Raw genomic sequence first — 23,419 nt, 5'->3', positions numbered from 1 at the left:
GGCAACTGGCATTTGGGGTCAGTGGTTTTAGCGGCGTTTTAAAGCCGTCTTGCAACACAATAGTAACAGGACCCACATTAGTTATATCATGCCATTTGGCCCTTCTCTTTTCATAATGTGGATATGTGAAGTTTGCAACATGCTTGGTTTGAAGCAGAATGCAAAGGGCTTCAAGGCAGACAGCTGAGAAGGCTTTGTGGACAGGGTTATAGCAGCAGCAGCACAAAGTTTGACATACTCTTCATACTTCAGTTTGTGTCACTGTTGTAAGTGGTGGAAGAGATTCTAAGTGCTTCCACTTTTGGACAACTTGTTTGTGGCATTGTCTACAAATGACATCAGTCATCATTCTCATCATTATTCTGGAATGATCACTTTTGCATTACAATTAAATTTTTAATGAAAAAAAAAAAATTGTGCTTGTGCGGTATTTGTTGGGGTCTGTATTAAACAAACAAGTTTTCTTTCATCTGAAGAACAAGACTTTTAGGCCAAGGCATCTCTGCAGCACTACAGTGTTTTGTTATAATACTGTTTTGTCACACATTTTCCTTTTTCAAAAAATTGTGATTTGGTCCTGGCTATGCGATTTGGATATTGCACTTGGCCATACTAGGAATGGACATTTAAAGCCAAAATGCTATTTGATATTCATTGGGCACTATTTGACAATTATTCAAAGATCAGAGACACCCCCCTATGGACACACAACCAGAAAGACCCACAGCAACACACACACAAAAATATTATGTACACACGTGAGCAAAGGGCCACATATACAAAACTAAGCAGCTCGCACTGTAGCATAAATTTCCAAAAAAATGCAAAACAAAAAAACAGTTACAGCATCTGATCACCTACTCTCATGATATAGTTGCTTCAAACAAGGCTTAACGTTTACACGTCTCTTAATTGTCGACCGGTATTCCACAATTTAATCCAACAGCGACCAAACCTCTGTGAATAGCCATATTAGCAACACAGTAGCACCAAATTCAACAGGATAAGCTACAGAGTAAAAACTAAAACACAAAACATGAAAAAACTTTCAGCTTTCCAATTTGAATTTGGGTCAAAACAGCTGATATTTACCCATCAGCGAGCTGGAACCAATACCAGCAGGTGCTTGTTAAGAAAGCGGACAGACAGAGTAAAATCCAAATAAACTTTTTGCCCATTCAACTCTTCTGTCCTCTGACGCTGGGAGCGGATGTAATGATTTGTGCTGCTTCACTGACACGGTGTCAGTTTGGAGCCAGTAAATATTCAGTAAACAGCCTGCCATTCTGAAATAAAATACAGTATGGTCCGCAGATGTCCCATCGGCAATTCTACCTCGACCCGTAATAACGTGAGATCTGGCCGTATCGTGTTATTTCCAGGCGCCTGTAAAACAAGGGAAACAAACAAGAGAAAATAGGTTTTAAAATACAAAATGATAGTCACATGGACTATTTGATTTTTTATAATTTAATGACTATTCGAATATTTGAAAATCATGTCCCATCACTAGGCCATACTGCAATTTCGATTATATTGCGATTATTTGTGCATCCCTCGTGTGTGTGTGTATTCAACTGGTACAGAATTGCATATGTGATGCTGACCGGTCAGGGCCAATCACACTCACCAGCCAGTCAACTGGTTCATCCCTACACCCCCAACTTTCTGAAACATAGATTACAGCCTGGCCTTTACAAACACTATTGCTCATCAGTCAAACTATGAAAACCGCATTTTGACACTGGTCATCTAAGGAAGTTAGAAGCCGTGACTCTGTGATAGCACCTGAAAGAGTCTGTAATTTACATTAAATACAGAATTACCACTTTATAGCTTATGCTCTCTATACTGCCATGTACAGCATTTTGACACTTGACTGCACAATTCTTAACTTTATGCAGTGAAGTATTTCTCTGTATTCATGGTAGTATGTGAATGGCATTTGTTACGTAAACAACTGAAGGTGTTGCTTTTACTGGAAGAGTCTGACCACCATATTATGTTAATGGTACATGCTGCTTGTGTGAAAGGGCTTCTTTAACAGGCAGGTGCATGTCCTGAAACTGTTGCTGAGGAAACTCAAACTGCCACTCCACACAGCTGTGTCTCACCGGATCATGTGCATTCTTTTGTCCCTCCCAATCTGTGATAATAATATCCAACATGCAGGTTTCATGTTCTTTGAACACTTTACTGCATCAATACATAAAGGAGACCCAGGCTGTGCACTAAGCCTGCTCTGCAGGTGGAAATGGGGCTCATTCCTATTTAAAGGCTCTGTCTGAGACCTGAGGGTTTGGCTCTATTTTCAGAAAGTAGCAGAGCGAAATTCAGGCTGCAGGGGATAGGAGGATTTAGGGCTGATATTCTCTCACACTAGAATAGGGCTGGGTATCAGTTGGATTTTAATAAATTTGATTCAGATTCTGAACTATTTTGATAATCATCATTTTTCATGCAAAAAAATTTGATGGTTACACCTACACAAATGTGAAGATTTTATGATTTTCTTTTAATTACTTAAATAATTTTAATTTACAGTATCTCACAAAAGTGAGTACACCCCTCACATTTCTACAAATAGTTAATTATATCTTTTCATGGGACAACACTGAAGAAATTACACTTTGATACAATGTAAAGTAGTCAGTGTACAGCTTGTATAACAGCGTAAATTTACTGTCCCCCTAAAAATAACTCACAGAACATTAATATCTAAACCACTGGCAACAAAAGTGAGTACACCCCTAGGTGAAAATGTCCAAATTGGGCCTAAAGTGTCAATATTTTGTGTGGCCACCATTATTTTCCAGCACTGCCTTAACCCTCTTGGGCATGGAGTTCACCAGAGCTTCACAGGTTGCCACTGGAATCCTCTTCCACTCCTCCATGATGACATCACGGGGCTGGTGGATGTTAGAGACCTTGCGCTCCTCCACCTTCCGCTTGAAGATGCCCCACAGATGCTCAATAGGGTTTAGGTCTGGAGACATGCTTACCAGTCCATCATCTTTACCCTCAGCTTCTTTAGCAAGGCAGTGGTCATCTTGGAGGTGTGTTTGGGGTCGTTATCATGTTGGAATACTGGCCTGGGGCCCAGTTTCCGAAGGGAGGGGATCATGCTCTGCTTCAGTATGTCACAGTACATGTTAGCATTCATGGTTCCCTCAATGAACTGTAGCTCCCCAGTGCCGGCAGCACTCATGCAGCCCCAGACCATGACACTCCCACCACCATGCTTGACTGTAGGCAAGACACACTTGTCTTTGTACTCCTCACCTGGTTGCCGCCACACACCCTTGTCACCATCTGAACCAAGTAAGTTTATCTTGGTCTCATCAGACCACAGGACATGGTTCCAGTAATTCGTGTCCTTCGTCTGCTTGTCTTTAGCAAACTGTTTGCAGGCTTTCATGTGCATCATCTTTAGAAGAGGCTTCCTTCTGGGATGACAGCCATGCAGACCAATATGATGCAGTGTGCAGCGTATGGTCTGAGCACTGACAGGCTGACCCCCCACCCCTTCAATCCTCTGCAGCAATGCCGGCAGCACTCACACGTCTATTTTCCAAAGACAACCTCTGGATATGACGCTGAGCATGTGCACTCATCTTCTTCGGTCAACCATGGCGAGGCCTGTTCTGAGTGGAACCGGTCCTGTTAAACCGCTGTATGGTCTTGGCCACCATGCTGCAGCTCAGTTTCAGGGTGTTGGCAATCTTATCTTCTTATAGCCTTGGCCATCTTTATGTAGAGCAACAATTCTTTTTTTCAGATCCTCAGAGAGTTCTTTGCTATGAGGTGCCATGTTGAACTTCCAGTGACCAGTATGAGAGAGTGTGAGAGCCATAACACCAAATTTAACACACCTGCTCCCCAGTCACACCTGAGACCTTGTAACACTAATGAGTCACATGACACCGGGGAGGGAAAATGGCTAATGGGGCCCCATTTACCTCCAAGACGACCACGACTACAAAGACAAGTGTGTCTTGCCTACAGTCAAGCATGGTGGTGGGAGTGTCATGGTCTGGGGCTGCAGGCTACATTAGCCACCACCAGCATGACACACCCAAATCTCCTACTGAACTGCTGACGGTCGAGTTTCATTGCGGATAATGTGGGTGCAAGTGGTTTCATGAACCAGTCAACTAGTCGACTATTAAAACTCATCTATCCATCCATTCATCTTCAGTCTTCAAAGTTGGGTTGCGGAGGTAGCAGCCCCAGCAGGGGACCCCAGACTTCCCATTCCCTGGCCACATTAACAAGCACTGACTGGGGGATCATGAGGTGTTCCCAGTACAGGGTGGAGGTATAATCCCTCTACCAAGTCCTCCATCTGCCCCATGGCCTCCTCCCAGCTGGACGTGTCCAAGACACCTCCCTAGAGAGGTGATCAAGTGGTATCCTTATAAGATGCCCGAGCCACCTCAATTGGCTCCCTTCTACTCCGAGTCCCTCACAGATGACTGAGCTTCTCATCCTATCCCTAAGGGAGATGACAGCTACCCTCCTGAGAAAACCCATTTCGACCATGTGTGTCTGCAATCTCATTCTTTTGATCATGACCCACCCTTCATGACCATACGTGAGAGTCGGAATGAAGACTGACCAGTAGGTCGAGAGCTTTGTCTTCTGGCTCAGCTCTCTTTTCGTTGGTAACGTACGGTGAAGTGAATGCAATACAGCTCCCACTGCTCCAGTTCGCTGGCCCATCTCATGCTCTATTGTCCACTAACTCAAGAACAAGACCTTGAGATGCTCTCTTGGGGTAAGAACTCATTTCCTACTCGGAGTAGACAATCCACCGGATTCCTGCTGAGAACCATGGCCTCAGATTTAGAGGTGCTGAGCCACTCCTAAACATGGCAATGCGGTCTTTGGTTTTTAGCAGCACAGAGCTGTGCTGTGTGTAGTTGCTGTTGACAAGTCATAGCTGTTGCGCTTGATTTTAATACGGCACACTGCGGTGCACTACAAGCAGAAGACAGGCAGCAAAGAGCAAAAGACAGAAAGAAACATGGTGATTGAAGGTGGACTTAACTTTGGTTGGTGTTCAATAAAGTTGAAAATTTTGTGCATTTTACTTAATGTTAACAATCAATAATGAAATAATAACTAACAATTAACAAGATACATAAACACACATCTTTTTTTCTCAGTTTAAGTTTCACTAAAACAACTGTAGCTGCACCTTGGTTATGTGAAACAATTTATGAAGCAGAAACAATTTAATGGCTCAAAATAATGTCAAATGAGGCACAATTTCTGCCAAGTCTACACTAACAGGGCAGATCAAACCAAATCATGAGAAGTGGTGGAGAAATGGTACACAATACATACCCTGTCGATTAACAGTTTTAATCAGTTTAATTCTGAACAGCCATTAGACATCAACATGGTTAATGTTCAACACAGATTTATCTGAACAATCTATTTCTGCGCTATTTTATGTTCAACAGATTTTAAGATATTTAGAGAAGGAAAGACTCTATTTCTGCACGAAGGAAGTCATGTTATTACTGCAGTCAAACAGCCTTCAGCTCAACCTTGCTAGGGGTTATGTCCAATCAGATCATGGCTCATTTATAATTAGCCTCTAAAAGCCAATCAAGGATGCTGCTACTTAACCTACCCCAGGTTGGTCCCTCCACTTAGTTAACCTTTTATGAATTAATCATTGTTATTGGGTGAAAAAAAAATCTCCTGCAACAAACTACTTTTTGGGCAGAGTCAATTACTAAAATACAATAGTCATTAATGCCCTTATGCACATAAGGTTTTGATTAGGAGGAAGAACCCAAGGAATACATGATATTGCTAGTTCTGTCAAATCAGTGCATCAGGAATAGTCCATTTAGGTGACTAACAACAATGCTAACATTAGCATCCACTTCGAAGGAACATCTGCTTTAATTAGCATTGTTGAAAATGAAAATAAATCATAGTGGAAAACCCTAGTTATGTTTTTTTCAGTTCCAGAGTGCAGTTGTGTAATGCACAGTGACAACAGAAATGAACTCCAATATGCATGTGGCTCTCCCCTCCCCCTCTCCAGGGTTATAGGTCTCTTGGAGTGACAGATTGCACTGGCAAGCCTAGCTCTGCCTCACATGGCCTATGTGAGGTCAGCAAGGCTAGCTGTCTGTCGGTGACAGATGGTAGAATGTAGGCCTTGCCAGCTAGCCTCGCTTGATGGACAGTCAAACCTGCTCTCTGCAGCCTGTGTCCATCTGAATGCAGCAGGTCAGGAAGGGCCACTGAATCAGTGGTGGTTATTGCATTGCAAGTTGCTGTGCTGACTTGGATCAGAAGACCTTGCCTAATCAGAATCCCAATCACTTCAAGAATCTCTGTAGAAGGTCAGATGTGTTGCACATATTAGGAATAAGTCATGGTTACTATTTGCTTTGCAAATCTCATACATATCTAGATATCACACTGACTGCAGCACAGCAGTCAGTGAGAGAGACAGAGCCAAATCATTTTTGTACAGTATGTTCCTGTGGTCAAACACTGAGATCAAAAAAGGCCCAAAAGAACTACAAAATCACTAGTAGACAATACTGAACAAGAGCCTACAGCTTGGTTTAAAACCATAATGTCCTCAACTCAGGATTATCGACTTTCGATACAAGTCATATCATGCAGTAAATCATGATGTGTTATTTCAATGTAGGGCTGCAACTAATGATTTTTTCATAGTCGATTAATCTGACAATTATTTTTTCAATTAATCATTTACTTATTTGGTCCATAAAATGTCAGAAAATTACATCCTTAATTGAAGTCTTGTTTTCATTTTTTTAGAGTGTTTTTGTCTGTAGTAAGCTGTTAATCTACATACCCTTACCTAAGACCCAGACGAGCATCTATTTCCAGCAACAGACAAACAGGATGAGCCAATTTATTGACCGCTGGTGGTATTACACGACCATGGGTAGGTGTGAGTGAGGCTGGAGTCTTGGACCAGAATAAATACTGTGAACTCCCTTTACCTGTGCAAGTGCACCACATTACCTTTATAAACGAAACAGATATGGATTAATTACCCTTTGAGCAGCAATTGTAAGTCATACAAGCTGTGCTAACTGGATATCCAGCAACCAATTCATTTCCAAAACAAGTGTAGCGGTTGGGTTCGATATAAGCACAAACAGCGATTGAAGCCTCAGTGCCTTTATAAACTCCACCTGATAAAGAATAAGTGTGCTATTTTCAATTTGGGTCATATTTTACAAGCTTTTGTCAGAATTACCAGATCACTGCAAGTCTTCCAAAGCATAGTGACAAATAACTCAGTCCTACCCATCAAATGATAAATTCCAGATAACCTGCAGACATATAACTGACTTGGAACATCTCCACCATGTGATATTTAGAAGATACTGTACTTCCTTTGACAGGAAAACCTGAACCAAAATCAAACAAAACTAGAATGGCACTCAGAGAGCTCAAACATCTGCCAAGGCCAAATGCTCTTTCTCATAATGTTGCCAAGAGTGAACAAAAATTTGTATCCATCGCATGATTCAGAAATTGAATGCTTTCTTCCTTCACCCAAGCTTACACCATTCCACGAAGTTTCATGAAAATCAGGCCAGATGTCCTTCCTGTATTACTGCTGAGAAACAAACTGAAATGAAAACATAGAGGTACAGAGGTGATAAAAACAATAAGGCAGCTATATAAGGAATTAATAATTAATTGATTATGCCCTTTGTGTGATAGGCTATAGGGCTCAGTCACACCAGAAAGCTGCACTGTGAAATTTTTCTGCACATCTTCATGAAACATGGGCTGCTATAAGGTGTGGTAAGTAGGGATGGGAATTGATAAAGATTTTATTGATACCAATGCCATTATTGATTCTGCTTATCGATCTGATTCTTTATCGATTCCCTTATCGATTCCTGTGGATTCTCTGTGTGGAAAAAAGTAGGCCTATTTTATTATTATTATTATAATTCTTATTATAATTCTTATTATTATTATTGGTATTATGTATAAGGTTACATGAGGCTGAAACTGAACTTTAGTGGTGAAAAGTTCTGTGTCTCTGTTGATGGACTGTGTTTGGGGGTTTTCACCATCTGGGAGGCTTGTTTAATGTTCTTGGCTTCCTTCAATCACTGTGGGGCGCTGTAGGATTCAAACTTGTAAGGTTCACATGTGGTGCAGATATAATGCTGAGACACATTATATCTTGTACATCTTGTAAACAACCCAGAGCTGATGTTAGCTGCCAGCCTGACACACAGTGTAGCTAACGTTAATAGAGCTAGCAGCAGCAGCTGCTCTGCTACAAGTTAACATCCGTGTCTGTGCTGAATGTGGTCACATGTTGCTCCAGTCGAGTGATTATTTACACCAGTTTATTTTGTCACAATCTACATTCAACATTATTCCCATTTTCTAAATTAAAACAAGGCTGAACTGCGCTGGTTTTACAAGCTGTCATCTGTCCGACTTCACTAATATAAACATCCAGGGTTGCCAGGGCAATCGGGGCATAAGCGCTTACAGCGTACAGCGAGAGGGGCTGCCAGTGACTAGTGGCAGGCGGCTGCATAACATCTTATATTCTGCATGAATGAAATACTGATAAAGAGTTTAAGCGACTAGTATTTCTCGTGCCAACTAGTGAGGGTGATGACATTTAATCATACAGTCGACTAATTGCGCACATCCCTAGTGCATAGTTCATGCTGCAAGAAGATAAGATAATGTTTCGTTCTGTGTAAAAGGTCATAGAGAAGGGCAACACAGCCATATGTGCAGACAAAATTTACACGCATATGCACAGGTTTAATTAGCGCAGGATTCCTAATAATGTCACTGAATGCATAATTTTGGAAGTAGTTCTAAAGTGGAACCTGGAAGTTCGTGACAAACCAAACCTGGATGTCCACACAAATAAAGTCTTTGTGTGAAACACTGCAGAGTTAAACATCGTGCTGTTTACAGTCAGTCTGCTGTCTGTAGTTTGACAGAGAGACAGAGAGGGTCGTGTCTAGAAGGGAACCCTAGACCCACAAAAGATCGCGCGAGTTTGATTATTTTAGTAGAAATAACGAACACAAATCTCACAAGAGTTGTGCAAATACAGAGTTACCTTCTTGACACGACCGAAAAAGGTGCGCAGCTCCAAAAATAGAAAATCATGTCGTGGTGCCGATGTTTTTAATGTGGCGGGCTGCCATAAATAAAACACTATTCACTGATCCACAGAGAGTCACTGAAACACTGATCACTGACCTGCTGTGTGGAAAAAATACTCACATTCTTTACTTAGGTATTCTTACATTGTGGTATTAGTGTTTTTACTTAATTACAATTTAAAAATTTTGCATGTTATTGTTTCCTTTTTTAAAAAACCAACATTTTTATTGCTGTTGTTGTACTTTACTGTATTCTTATTGTTATTTTTTGATGACTAAAAACAGACCTGCAAACTCATAAGAGGAGAAAAAGGTGGCATGTTGGTAAACCAGTCCCCTGTCCTCTGGTGGTCTGGGAGCGTCTGTCCTGCTCCAGAAGAAAAATGTTGTGATTTTAACATGTTAACAAAACATTCTGGTGACTGTTTCAGTTAAAAGAGTTAGTTCACTCTTCTGTTCGTGGTTTCTGCAGACATTACTACCTTTATTTTTACCTTTGTACTTGAAAAAAAAGTAAAGTGAAAACAGTAAAAGTAAATCTACAGTAAAAGTAAAGTTACTTTACTGAGTATTTTTACTTTAGTAATTTATAGTTGTTAATTTAATAGACCTGTCTTATTTTCTCTTTTGTATATTACCATTGTTCTTAAATAAAGCAAAAGTAATGTAATAGAAAAAAATGCAGAACAGAATTATCAGATTACTCAATTAATCACCAGAATAATTGATAGATTATGCTTTAATTTTACTGGTCCGGCCCACTTGAGATCAAATTGGTCTGGATGTGGCCCCTGAACTAAAAAGAGTTTGACACCCCTGATGTCGACGTTGATACAACTACTACACTACTTCAGTATATATCACTCTAAATCATAACACAAGTTAGACATTTTGATGTTCTGGACCTTTGCTTTAGGAAACTTTCTCTAACTGGACCTCTTTGAATTTTAGTTGAATACCCTAAAATGCTCAGACTTTTAGTTGACTAAAACTTGACTAGACAAAAAAAGAGTATGAAGGTGACTAAAACTAATAAAAACTAAAATGACAGATGGACACAAAGACTAGACTAAAACTAAAATCAAAACAGGCCGCCAAAAACAACACTACTTACAGGTTCTGAGACAAATTTTGAAAAACTACACCAGTATATTTTGCTATGCAATGTTTCAGATCAGATTTGTAGATACTGAGTTATTGAAGCAAATGTGTGACCTGTTGCAAAAACACTGGCAATATGGTAGCCTCAGAAGAGCACATTTGGGGTCAGACTCAGACAACAATACCTAACATACCCAGTTGCTGTTTTGGAGAAGAAGCCACCAAATGGACATAACTCTGGTATGATGTAAGAGGACAGTGGGAGCCATGTTTTTTATAAAGAAGATTTCTTTGTTTCCCATACACAAAGAGGGAATAAATAACAACAATTACAAAGTAAAGGATCACAAAAATATCTATAATAGCATTCACAGTTGGCTAATTAATTATTTTAAACATTGGTATCAGCACAGAAATCACACTGGGTGCATTCCTACAACAAACGCATAGAGGTGTTAAAAAAACCAAAATAGAGCAGTGGCAAGCCTAATGCTCATTCTGTCTTATCCGTATTTAACTAACTCACTTCCTGTGTCTTCATACCTCTCTGATTTTTCTGCTCTGTCTGACTAAAAGCTTTTGAGCATCAGGGTTAACCTGGGACAAACCCTCTGCGAGAGGTGTGGATTTTTTGGCTTCCTGTTGGACACACTAGAGGAGAGAAGTGTCTGAAATACTTGTGGTGTATTTTGAGAATGGGGGCACACTCTGAAGAGGCGTAGCACACAAGCTAATTTCTAGGCAGACTGCAGCACTGAATCAATACTGTGCACTGACTCATTTTAAAACAAAGACTTATTTCTTCTCATCTCATCCTTGTGGGAGCAACATGGCTTTCCACACAACTGCATCAATAAAAAAAAAAAAAAAATACAAAACACATCCTAAAATGAGAAGCTATGTTTTCTAAAGACTTTTGGCTATTCGGGAGAGATTTGACACTCTGCCAGTTTTCTCCTGTAACCAGTGGCAGGAAAGTGTTAGAAACAATACTTGGGAGTCAGTATGAAATTAAAAACAAAGATTGGGGTGAAAGGTATCTGCAGGGCACCAACAAAGTCTATAATTGCTCAATATAGGCCTACTCAAAACGACCAGAGCACACTGAGCTACCTGCAGAGACAACACACGATGATGAAAATCGCACAACACAGAAACCAATGCCTTTTTGCCTCTTTGATATCACTTATATATTTTACAGCTAGGGGTGATAAGAATTGATCCATCAATCGGTCATTAAGACTTTGATCGATCATGTAAAATTTAACTGATCTACTATCAAATAAACATGTATGTAGCCCTTTACATGTTTTACAGGATACACTCTTAGAAATAAATGTTCCAAAAGGGTTCTTCCTGAGGAGCTGCGGTTCTACCCATGACCATTATCTTCTGAAGAACCATTTTTGGAGGAAAGGGTTTGTCAAGGTTTTCATCAAGAACCATTTTCATGCAAAGAACCTTTTTTAGGAGAAAGAGTTCTTCAAGGACTGTTAAAAACCTTGAAGAACTCATCAAGGATTTGTCAAGGGGTCTTTCAACCCCCTGGATTGATTCTAGATAAAACTCTTGGAATATAAAAAAGTTCTCAATGGTTGAATTTAGGGGTGTGCGATATGACGATATTAGATCGTGAAGGATTAGAACGTGTAGACGATCTGCCAAAGTGAGGAGATCGTATGGATCGTTCAGGGGTCCCTAACAGGCGGACCCACACGCCGTCCTATACGGACCCGGACCTATAACCAATAAACTATTAAGAGATTTTAAATTTTGACGGGACGCTTCTATTTTAACTGGCGCAACTTTTCTAGTCTTTCCGGCGCTGGTTTATCTGATCAGGAAACACACAGACCAACTGCAGAGAAGCTGCGTGTGGAGGAGACTGTTGTTAATGACGGAGTTTATTACAACAGAAACTAACATGATGGTTAATGACATCGACACCAACCAGATGCACTTATAAAATTAAACAATTGTCTATACGTAAAATAGGAGAGTCTGTGTTTCTCTGTGAGAAACTTTCAGACCTTCTCACAGCAGAGTGAACAGGTGAGGGAGGAGAGGAGGGCAAACTGATCACTAATCAATCGCGGATGCCGTCGTCCTCTCGGACTGATTAAAAAAACATAAAAATGCCAAAGTTGGTGACAAACCAAACCTGGGTGTCCACACAAATAAAGTCTTTGTGTGAAACACTGCAGAGTGTAACATCATGCTGTTTACAGACAGTCTGCTGTCTGTAGTTTGACAGAGAGAGACAGAGAAGGTCGTGTCTAGAAGGGAACCCTAGACCTGCGAAAGATCGCGCGAGTTTGATTATTTTAGTAGAAATAACGGACACAAATCTCGCGAGAGTTGCGCAAATAAAGAGTTACCTTCTTGACACGAGCGAAAAGGTGCGCAGCTCCAAAAATAGAAAATCATGTCATGGTGCTGATGTTTTTAATGTGGCGGGCCGCCATAAATAAAACTATTCACTGATCCACAGAGAGTCACTGAAACACTGATCACTGACCTGCTGTGATGAAGAAAATGCTCACATTCTTTACTTAGGTATTTTTACATTGTGGTATTAGTGTTTTTACTTAATTACTATTTAAAAGCCTTGCATGTTATTGTTTCCTTTTTTGAAAAATCAACATTTTTATTGCTGTTGTTGTACTTTAATGGTATTCTTGTTGGTATTTTTGGATTACTAAATACAGACCTGCAAACTCATAAGAGGAGAAAAAGGTGGCATGTTGGTAAAGCAGTCCCCTGTTGGGGGTCTGGGAGCGTCTGTCCTGCTCCAGAAGAAAAATGTTGTGATTTTAACATGTTAACAAACCATTCTGGTGACTGTTTCAGTTAAAAGAGTTAGTTCACTCTTCTGTTTGTGGTTTTTGCAGACATTACTACTTTTACTTTTACCTTTGTACTGGGAAAAAAAGTAGAAAGTAAAGTAAAAACAGTAAATGTAAATCTAAATACATAGCATAATACATAATATAAATACATGTAAGATCGTGATAAAATCGAAATCGTGATTTTCTAATAAAAATATCGTGATATGATATTTTTGCCATAGCGCCCACCCCTAGTTGAATTCTTGTTAGCACCCTTAGAAACTTAGAGAGGTTCTGGATACAACCTTCCGAGAGGGGTCTAGGTGGAACCATTGCACTATAAAAGGGTCCTCTGTAGAACCTACAACAGGAGGTTCTGAGTGAAACATTTCACAGATGATTCTAGATATAAGCCTTTATGTTGTGTTCTTGGTAAAACTCTTTGAAAGGGTTGCAAGTGCACTTTTATTAAAATGTTCTAACACAAATCAAAAATGAGTGAGTGTGTTTTAGATAAAGCCCACAGCAGATGTTCTCAGTAGAACCCTGAGTTTGGTTCCAGATAAAACCCTTGGAATATAAAAAGGTTTTCATCAGAACCCCAGTTTGGTTCTAGGTAAAAACCCTTGGAAGCATAATCACAATAGAAAATTATGCTGAGTTATGGCATCGTGAATGAAACAAACAAGCTGAGCTGAGGGCTCTACAATGAGGGAAGCAAAGCCTTCCAGTAAGGCTGACCTGACATTAAAACAGTTAGTTGCCAGAATGGGCAGCAGCAGTAGCATAGCTGTCACAGCAAGGCATCTTGGTTCAACCAGAGAACCAAATGAACAATGTCACTAATTTAGGCAGAGAGTCCTTGGGTCTGAACGTCAAGAAGATGACCATCACAATGATGGCTTCCAATGGGGCTTGTCCTGCATTGTACATTGTGCACTGCTGCATACAGTTCACAGGAAATCTGATGGATTCTGTAACAGTTCAAAACAGGAAGCATGTGCTGTTCTTCCATTGGATATTGAACTGAAGCTTTTTCATACTTTCTGAGAATCACAGATGGTTACAAGAACAAAGTCCCTTCCAACATGTATGTTCATCTCAATAAAATAACACTGAGGAGGGGAAGGACTATAGGAAGCAACAACCTTTATAGGAAATGTGGTCCATGTGTGGGGTAGCAAAGGCCTTAACAAACATGTTTCCACCACAGGAATCTCCCCCAAGGACTGGGAACCTTTGGAGGAACTCAGTCCATTTCCACCGCAGGGACCACGGTCTAAACTGAGTACCGGAAACATTATTTTACTGCCCAAAAGTCCCTGCAGGGTGTAGTAGTTCTCTCCAGAAGTACTAGTGTTGTCACAATACTGGAGTTTCGAATTTCAATGCAATACCTTGAAATACATTTGGGAAAAACTGTCTCAGGTATAACATTTTTGGTTTTTATTAAAAGATAAACGTAGCAAGGCTATAAAATGACAAAGGATATTCAACTGGAGCAAATGAAATGTGTGACGAAGAAGAAAGTACTGTAAGCAAGTGAGAGGAGGCAGAATCATGTGACACTGCAGTGGTGTGCATCAACTCACTGTTGGATAGAAGAGAAACCAAGAAAGTACAGCTGATATCAGAGTATCGATACTGCACAAAATGAGTATTGAAAACATTTCATACATTCAGTAATGATATACTAATATTTCTGACAACACTAAAACATACAGGAATTTTGGGAGTGGGTTCTGAAGCACTGAACATTTCTAATTGGTGGAATACTCTTTATTTCAGCTGTGATTTGTTTAAATCTATCTTTTTTTTGGTCCATTGTACTTGGATACATCAAAGTGGAGATACAGATGAAAGCATGAGACAGTGTTTCTGTAGTCACAAATTTGGCATACATGTAAAAACAGACATCACTTTTTGTACATCACTATTCTGCTATTTTTGGTGTGAAAAGAAACCAGTGGCTGTCTCAATGGCTGAATGGTTAAGGCGAATACCACTAGACTGTGACCTCCTGTGTTCAGGCATGCAATACCCCCTCTCTTGTTTCCTGTCGGTGTCTACACTGACCTACACTGACAAAAATGCCCCCCAAAAAATGTTACTTTGAGGAAAATAAAAAATAAAAGAAACTGAACCAACCGGAAAACAAGTTTACTAACCCATCAGATATATGTTTGAAAATGCCCTTCATCAGTGTGTTCCTTTTCTATCTTAATCTTGGAAAAACATGAGTTCTGAACTGCGTGAGACTGTAAGAATATTATGATTCACCACTATGCATTCTATTTGAATCCTGATTATGATAATAAATGTAGCATGATAGCACATTATACAACATGATACTACTGGCCTATACAAGACATAGGCCTACAAAGACCTAGACTTTGTCCACCAAGACAGTAACTCAGACAAAGGAGCCACTCACAAATACACAGAATACACACAACTGAAAATGCAAATGTCTCTCTAACAGAGACATTTAGCAGGAACACTAACAATAAAGTTTTGTAAAAGGAATATGTTGACTTTTCCCGAGAATTCTCAACAAACTTTAGGGACAGACATCAAGCAACAAGAACCATCCTCATTAAGAACTAATGGCAGGTTGTTCAAAAGCCATTATCGTAGACTAAAAAAATCCAAATTGCCTTGTCTTTTGAGCATTATGGATATTTCACAATTTCATGTTCATATAACTCTAAAGGGTCTATGATAATAAACAGGCAGAAACACTTTACAGCCCAACATGGCTTGTAGATCACTCACCACAGTTGTAAGTCTGTATGCACCAGCAGTATGTTCAGTCAGGGCCTTGTATCATGGGCTCAGAACCTGCAACAACAGGCAAGAGTCAGTCAGAGGCTTTTGAGTTGTATGGGAAAGAAAAAGTATGTAAGTAAACATCTACTGTACTGTTCCACCCAAAGTCAAAAGATCACATCATGTAATTAAAAATGCAACATATAAACCATTTCTCAAAGAACTTCAATAGAAAGTGAATGGTTTATTTAGAAGAGTAAACAAACCTTTATGTAAATTGCATGTCTATTCTTGGAATGAGCTCCGCCTATTTTTTTAACATGAAAAAATAATTTTATAATTTCAAATTTAGTCAAAAATTGTCTAAAAAAATGCAGCCTTAATGTGCATGTGGACAGAGCACAGTACAAATTGCTGCTGATGCTCTCATACTGTTCCATTTATTGTCCCATCAATAAACAATATTCCAGCAAAAGGCGGGGAATAAGAAGAATGCTATCTAGCAAACAGATTCAAATGAGCAACATGTTGCAATGGTGCATGCAAAACTGAGTACAGCCGTCCAAATAGAAAGCTGGAGCCATAAACTGTACTATATATTTGGTTGAAGTTGTATTTAATATATGATACATGGCTGAAGCTCTGAAGGAGTGCAGGACACAATATCATATATTGACAATCACAAGTGACAATGACTTCTCCACGGTAACTTGACCAGCTGTTTATGACTGTTAGTTGTCAGACAATGTAGAGCATGTGTGTCAAACTCAAGGCCCGCGGGCCACATCCGGCCAGCGATTCAATTCTATACGGTAGGGCTGTGCGATTGCCTCTAAATTTCAAATTGTAGATTGTCATTGCTCTGGATTGCCAATACACGATTAAATTGGCGAAGGGGCAGGGGCGGCACGTGTCCTTGGCACGTGTCTTATGTTTATCGCCACCAGTCAGCAACACTGCCAACACTGACACTGCTGTGGCTTTGGTGGCAAAGAAAAACGCCACATCTCCAATTTGGAAGTTTTTTGGGTTTATCCCAGATGCCAGAGGTGAGCCGACGGACACAACACAGCCTATATATGCAACAAATGTGTGTCCGTGAAAAATGTTCAGACAACCAATTTATTTGCGCATCTTCGTCTTCATCATCCTGCTGAAGCCACAAAACTCCCGATCCCCCAAGCTAGCACTTCAAGCACTGCAGGTTTATACTTTTTGTTATAATGACGTTATTTTTAATGTTTTGCATCACATGCAAAAGTGAGCGACACCGCTGCGCTGACAAGCCGGAGACGTGTTGCTCCTCCTCACTTCAAGTCGCTGTCATTAACTTTTAACCTGCAAAGGTGGCGGTGCCGCAACACTGTAGGAATTTATGAAAGCCCTTGTGTGAACATTTCAGTAGTTACACATTAAAAAAATATTTATTTGCAATTAGCCTACTCTGTTGAACGACCCCGAAGCATTAGCAAACGGCTGTGTCAGGTCAAATCAAAGAGATGCACCCTGTCACTGTCACAGGGCTGGCTGACAGTGTACCCTGCGCTGAGAGGAGAGGAGAGGAGAGGAGAGGAGAGGAGAGGAGAGGAGAGGAGAGGAGAGGAGAGAGAATGTGGATTGTAGGTCTGTTTGTAAACGGGGCTTCTCTAACAGTCATGTATTTCCTCCAGAAACATCTCTTAATGCACAGAGTGCCTTTTTTTTTTCAAAATCGCCTTGATAAACAGCAAATCGCCTGGCAACCTTCCAATCACCAATATATGATTTAATCGGTGATCGTCCCAGCCCTACTATACGGCCCGCGAGATAATTTCATGTGTCTATTATGAATGGCCCGTTGGTAAATAGCACTCCCACCACTCATACTACAAGTCCCACAATGCACTGCGACAGCTGCCGCGCAACTCGAGAAATAAATCAGCTCATAGTCGCGAAGACGCGAGCTTCTGTCAAACGACAATGTAAACAGGTTTGTCTAGGTTTGTTTAGGCAACTGACTCAGTGCAAAGAAACACAAGTATATGAGGAGGGAGATGAACTGCAGCTCCACCTGAAACCAGGTAAAAATAAAAAATAAGACTGACCCACAGCAGAGAGAGAGAGAGAGAGAGACAGAGAGAGAGAGAGAGAGAGAGAGAGAGAGAGAGAGAGAGAGAGAGAGAGAGAGAATATCGACAGATGTGTCGACTTGATATAAAAAACTTTTTATGATCATGAATCATAATATTAATGTACACTTCTGTGGTGTGCGATTTCTTTTTACTCCAAGTCTGATATGTGTACTTTTAAATACTTATTTGCTGCATTATTGTAAGTCATGATGAAGAGTCCAGACTCTGTCTCTCCTCTTCATCTCCTCAGTGTGTGTCAGTGTGTAGTTTAACCTTTTCCTAAAATACAGCTGGTTCTGTGGTGTTAAATTTTAAATCTGAAGCCTGCAGTTCGCCATAGAAGCTACAGTTGACTTTTCTGTTGAAGTTCTCAGTGTGTTTTGGCCTTAATGTTAAATTGAGCAGGTCAATATGTTCATCTGTACCTGATGGGCTGATGGGTTTGTAATATTATTATATGAGCATATTTTTATGCCAGATTCAGTGCCATTGAGGGTTTGCATGATTAAAGTGTGCGATATCTTGTGTGCAGACAAAAAGCAAACATTTTCAAATGTAACCCCCACCTGGATATGTGAACTTAAATATTCTGAGCTGAAATATTCTCGTTTTCCATTGTTATTGTTGAAAAAAATATATTTTAAATCTTATTTATTTTATTGAGGAAAATGTTGTTGCAGTCTGGCTGTTCAAATTCATATTTCTGAATAAAACAGTCAGTTTTGGACTGTTCAATAAATCTTAATCGTGTTTGGCCCGCTACTTGGACTGTGTTTTAAATTTTGGCCCCTTCTGTGATTGAGTTTGACACCCCTGATGTAGAGTAAACCCTGTAAACAAAAGCCCACTACTGTGAAAATTCACACTGTAGAATCAGAGTTAAGTTGCTGCCTGTCTCACTGCCTGCTAGACTCCATTAACATATTGCTCAATTTAACCTTTAAAAATATCTACAGCTAATACAAGATTATTACTGATTTCTTAGGACTCATAAACAGACACTTAGTCATTAGGTGAACAATCAGCATTAATCTGGACTCCAATTAGCATAAAACTGCATTAAAAAAAACACTTATTCCAGCCCTGAATAAAAATTTCAAAGGGGGACACTGCAGCTGCAGCCCTGATGTCAGAGAAGTGAGAATTACAACTTAACATGTTTCCTTGATCTCTGATGATATATCATGCTTATACTTATGCTAATTTATAACTTAATATAATTTATACAATGCTAATTATAAACCAGGTGTGTACAAAATTTTTGCATATTTTTTCTTAGGATGCAAATGCATATTTGTTAGGCCTACAAGATACACACAATGCTTTGTGGGGAGACACTGACTGTAAACATGACTAACTCCACTGAGAACCTTTAAAGCTGATTTCATGTCACTTACTAAGGACAGACCGCACCAATATGCCAGTGCAACAAGAGACATTTTCACCGCCAGTGCCAACATCAGTAAACATCAACAAAATGTGAAATAATCCCAGACTAAAGCCATGCACTGAAAGTAGAAAGGCTGAAAGCATCAGCCGGCAGTACATGAGGAATGAATGGTCTAACCATGTGACTGACACTCATTCAGGAGTCTGAACAATGCTTCACCTCTTCAGTCCGAGGACAGAGGGAGACAACAACACACCACTACAGGATGTTCACTGCCAACATATACACACCTGTGTAATGTAAAGCAATGAGCTGCTGTGATACTGAGATTCAGTTTGGTAATTATTAAAGCTGCACACTGAGGTGGCATTAGAGTGTTGCTGGATTGCATAATACTGTGAAGTGTACTGGAAATCACTGAACATTTAGATTTTTATCCAGGCTCCCTCTCCTGGCTTTCTCCCCTATTTTCCCTGACCTTGATTCCTTCTGTGTCTCTGTCCTTCCAGACACCCTTTCCCTTGACTCCTCTGTCACCCTTCCTCCCATCTCTCTACAATGTTGGCGAGGCTGTGGCAGAGGCTGCAGAGCAAAGGGAGAGATAATGTTACCATAAAGAAAGCAGTAGTTGGGTGTGGCCAGAGAAACGCCAAATTGTTGATGGTTGCGGATGGCATGGCAGGAATGAGGTTTGTAGGCAGTACAATGCTGTCAAGATGTTTATTTCTGACTGAACATGAAATATGAAACACCTGTGTTTTTATCTCTGCCTTCATTAGTAACCCTTTTAACAGGAAAGATCAACACTAATACACTCTTTTATAAATAGCAGCACCCAGGGGGAGGAGGAGGGTTTTGATTTTCACTTTTAAATTATGCTGTAAAATACATTTTAAAGGATCAAACTTAACTTGGCTATTAAACCTTTTAGTAGGCCAAATTTCTCATGATTAAATTTTTTATTAAATAATAAGGCTGACGGAGTTGACATCTCATCTTCGAAACTTGATGTCATACAGAGTTGACAAAATGTTACGCTTTTTCATTTCACAGCATAGTCGTCGTAAGCAGCCATTTTATTATTTTTTATTATTTTAGTTGCTCATAATGCTTAATGTTAATCAAAATACACATTTTTAAACCATTATTCTTATTTTGCTTTGATTTACAAGGGCTACAGAGTTGACAGGATATGGTTGAGACAGACCTGACAGCAATATCATATAATGAATTTGTCAAAAAAAATAGTTTGTTAAAATTTTCCAGTGCTTGAGCTGCCTTTTTTAAACCAGGAAGTGAGACGGGGGTCCTTAAGCCTTTTTATGCCTGATTAAATCATGTCTTTGTAAAAATCTGACAGAGTTGATGAAAATCAGGGACACAACTATAAAAGGCAAACATTCGTTTAAAACAAAGATTAGATTATAGAGCTGCACAGTATATCGTTTGATATACCGTTCTCATCTAATTTCAAGGGTACCTGACACACACTGTGTGCAGCGATCCACCAATCACAATCATTCTTAATCAGTTTGCCAAAGCGGACCACGCCCCTGTATGTGGAGTGAGTCGCTGGTAACAACATTGAAAAATGAGCAACGAACAAGAGAAAATCGCCGAAAACGAAGACTTGGTGCCAAAAAGAAAAGCAATGCCAGTTATCTGGAATTATTTCAGCTACAAGAAGGATGATATTGACCAAACACGTGTTCTGTGTCGACAGTGCCTTGCACCTGTTGCTACAACGAGAGGTAACACAATTAATTTGTTTGACCATTTACGTCGGCACCACACAGCTCAGTATGACGAATGCAAAGCCAGATCTGAATCGGATCACATGTGAGCATCATAGTTTTACTGTCACTGAAACTTTTGTATAAGTTATAATACCTGACATCTCTATGTAGACAGATGCTGCTGTGTGCAGTGCATCTCTGTGAAGAGTGACTGATTTAAAAGCCGTCACATCGCCTTGAGTGAAATCCAGACCATAACTTTTTTCACTGATGTAACTCTGCTATCACCAAAGAAACAGATCATAAAACTGTGATGTTTATTGAAACTTTGGTGATATCAGCTGCCTTAACTTCTACACAGCTCCTCTCTGCTCACCGGTGCAGCTCTGTCTCATTCCATCTGTGACACAGTGTGTCTACTGATTGATCATGACTTCTAATCAGATGTGCTGTGCTGTAGGTGGGACACTGAGCCAGACTACAGAGCGTAGTTGTGTATTATACTGTACAGTGTATAATGATCTAATATATGTATAGTATATACATAGTACAGCACTGTATAAGTTTGAAGTTTTTAATATTATTACCATTATCATTACTATTATCATTATTATTACATTACATAACTATGGTGATGATTACAGACAGACAAAGATCAAAGACAAGTGCATTTGAAAAATAATTTAACCCTAATGCCACCACTTTTTTCTTTTTTGCTGATCCAAAAAATTATCCGATCTGAGACTCAAAACCGTGATATGATCCGGGAAAAAAAATCCTGTTTTTTTTCATATCGCAATATATATCGCAGGGTTAAAAAAAATCGCAATGTCAGTTTTTTCCAATATCGTGCAGCCCTAGATGATTATAATAGCACATTTGTAAACTTATATTATCAGTGACCATCTTAGTTTTAGATGCTGAAAGCTTACAATTTCTGAAATGGTGAATTCTTGTCTTGGACAAGTCTTTTCCGGCAGTTTAGAAATTAAAACAATTAAAGCAAACCTATATATGTATATAAACTTTTTTTTAATGAATTAGTCAATCAATTAGTTGTGTGGTCCATAATATGTCAGAAAATAATTAAAATTAATTAATTAATCCTGTCCCAATCTTTTCAATTGATAAGTGGGTCCAAACCTGTGAAACAGGTGGGGCGCATGGATGTTCAATCAATCTGGTGATCAACCTGGCAATAGTTTTTCCACTATTTGATTAGTTGTTTGGTCACTACAATGTCATAAAATGTTTATCAAAGTCCAAGATGATGTCCTCAAATGTCTTGAATTTGCAAAATTTCTTCCATAATTGTTTATTTATTTAGCGACCCAAATAAAAGCTCCTGTGACCCACCGTTTGGGAATGATTGTACTCAATAGGGATGTCGCGATACTAGGGATGCACCGATTTGAAAATTCTGACCGATACTGATATCCGATATTAATATTGCTGTTATAGCTGATAACCGATATTTACCGATATCGATATGTTTATATGTATATATATATATGTACATACATATATACATATATACATATATATATATATATAAGTACTCACTAAGCCCTGGTCCTCATTTGACGCTCCAAAATCGAACAAGCAAGCGTCAAGTCAGTTTGACGTGCGTCAAGATGCTTTCAGTGCGTGTTCTGCCATTTAGAACAATGGGTGCGTTTCAAATCGCGAGAGTCAGACGCCTTTAGTGCGTTTTGGCCTTTCCTTTATTTTCAAAATGGAATCAATCCTGTGCCTTTGTCACTGACACTGTCACATGCCCAAACAAATACAGCATGGCCAAATATCCCTCCCCCTCCTCCTCCACCTCCCGACACACATACACAAATAGCAACTAGACGGATAATATCCGTTGATAATATCGGTCCAGTTTTACTCATCGGACCGATGCCGATGTGTTAAAAAATGACAAATATCGGTCAATACCGGTATTAATGCCGATATATCGTGCATCCCTACCCGATACAACTTTTTCACTTCTGATACGATACCAATATTGCAGCCTTGAGTATTGGCTGATACCGATATTGATCCGATACAATATCAGCACAAATTATACATACTTTTATTACTTATTTTGTAGTGTGGAATGTTAGAAAAGGCTTGATCAAGTGATGTTACTCAAACAGAGAACAGTAGTCAGCAACCAGAGTCACCTATGGATAGAAGTGCTGGAGCAGAAAATGGACTGCTTATCGAAGTGGTTATATCAGAGATTTTAGATGCAGTCTGATAAAATCCGATACTCGTTTTTTGGCTAATATCGGACCGATATCCGATATCAATATCGGATCGGGAT

At 39.6% G+C, this 23,419-nt stretch overlaps 1 protein-coding gene across 4 annotated transcripts in view; it reads right to left on the bottom strand.

The window, feature by feature from the left end:
* Positions 1–23,419, bottom strand: part of tbl1xr1a (TBL1X/Y related 1a) — an 87,198-nt gene that overhangs the window by 26,525 nt on the left and 37,254 nt on the right. For 2 of the 4 annotated variants that reach the window (XM_084722360.1, XM_084722358.1), the window contains exon 2: positions 15,872–15,937. The exons of 1 other annotated variant lie outside the window; for it this stretch is intronic. The gene's annotated coding sequence lies outside the window, so the exon portion shown is untranslated. Of the gene's footprint in view, positions 1–15,871; positions 15,938–19,844; positions 19,949–23,419 lie in introns of all 4 variants that reach the window. One more of the 4 variants, XM_084722359.1, reaches the window with a different exon arrangement.

The sequence above is a fragment of the Lutjanus erythropterus genome, chromosome 7 (assembly GCF_056507025.1).
Source record: "Lutjanus erythropterus isolate fLutEry1 chromosome 7, fLutEry1.hap2, whole genome shotgun sequence".
Taxonomy (NCBI): Eukaryota; Metazoa; Chordata; class Actinopteri; order Lutjaniformes; family Lutjanidae; genus Lutjanus; species Lutjanus erythropterus.
The sequence above is the reverse complement of the archived record's forward strand: the minus strand, read 5'-3'. Positions and strand labels throughout refer to the sequence as shown.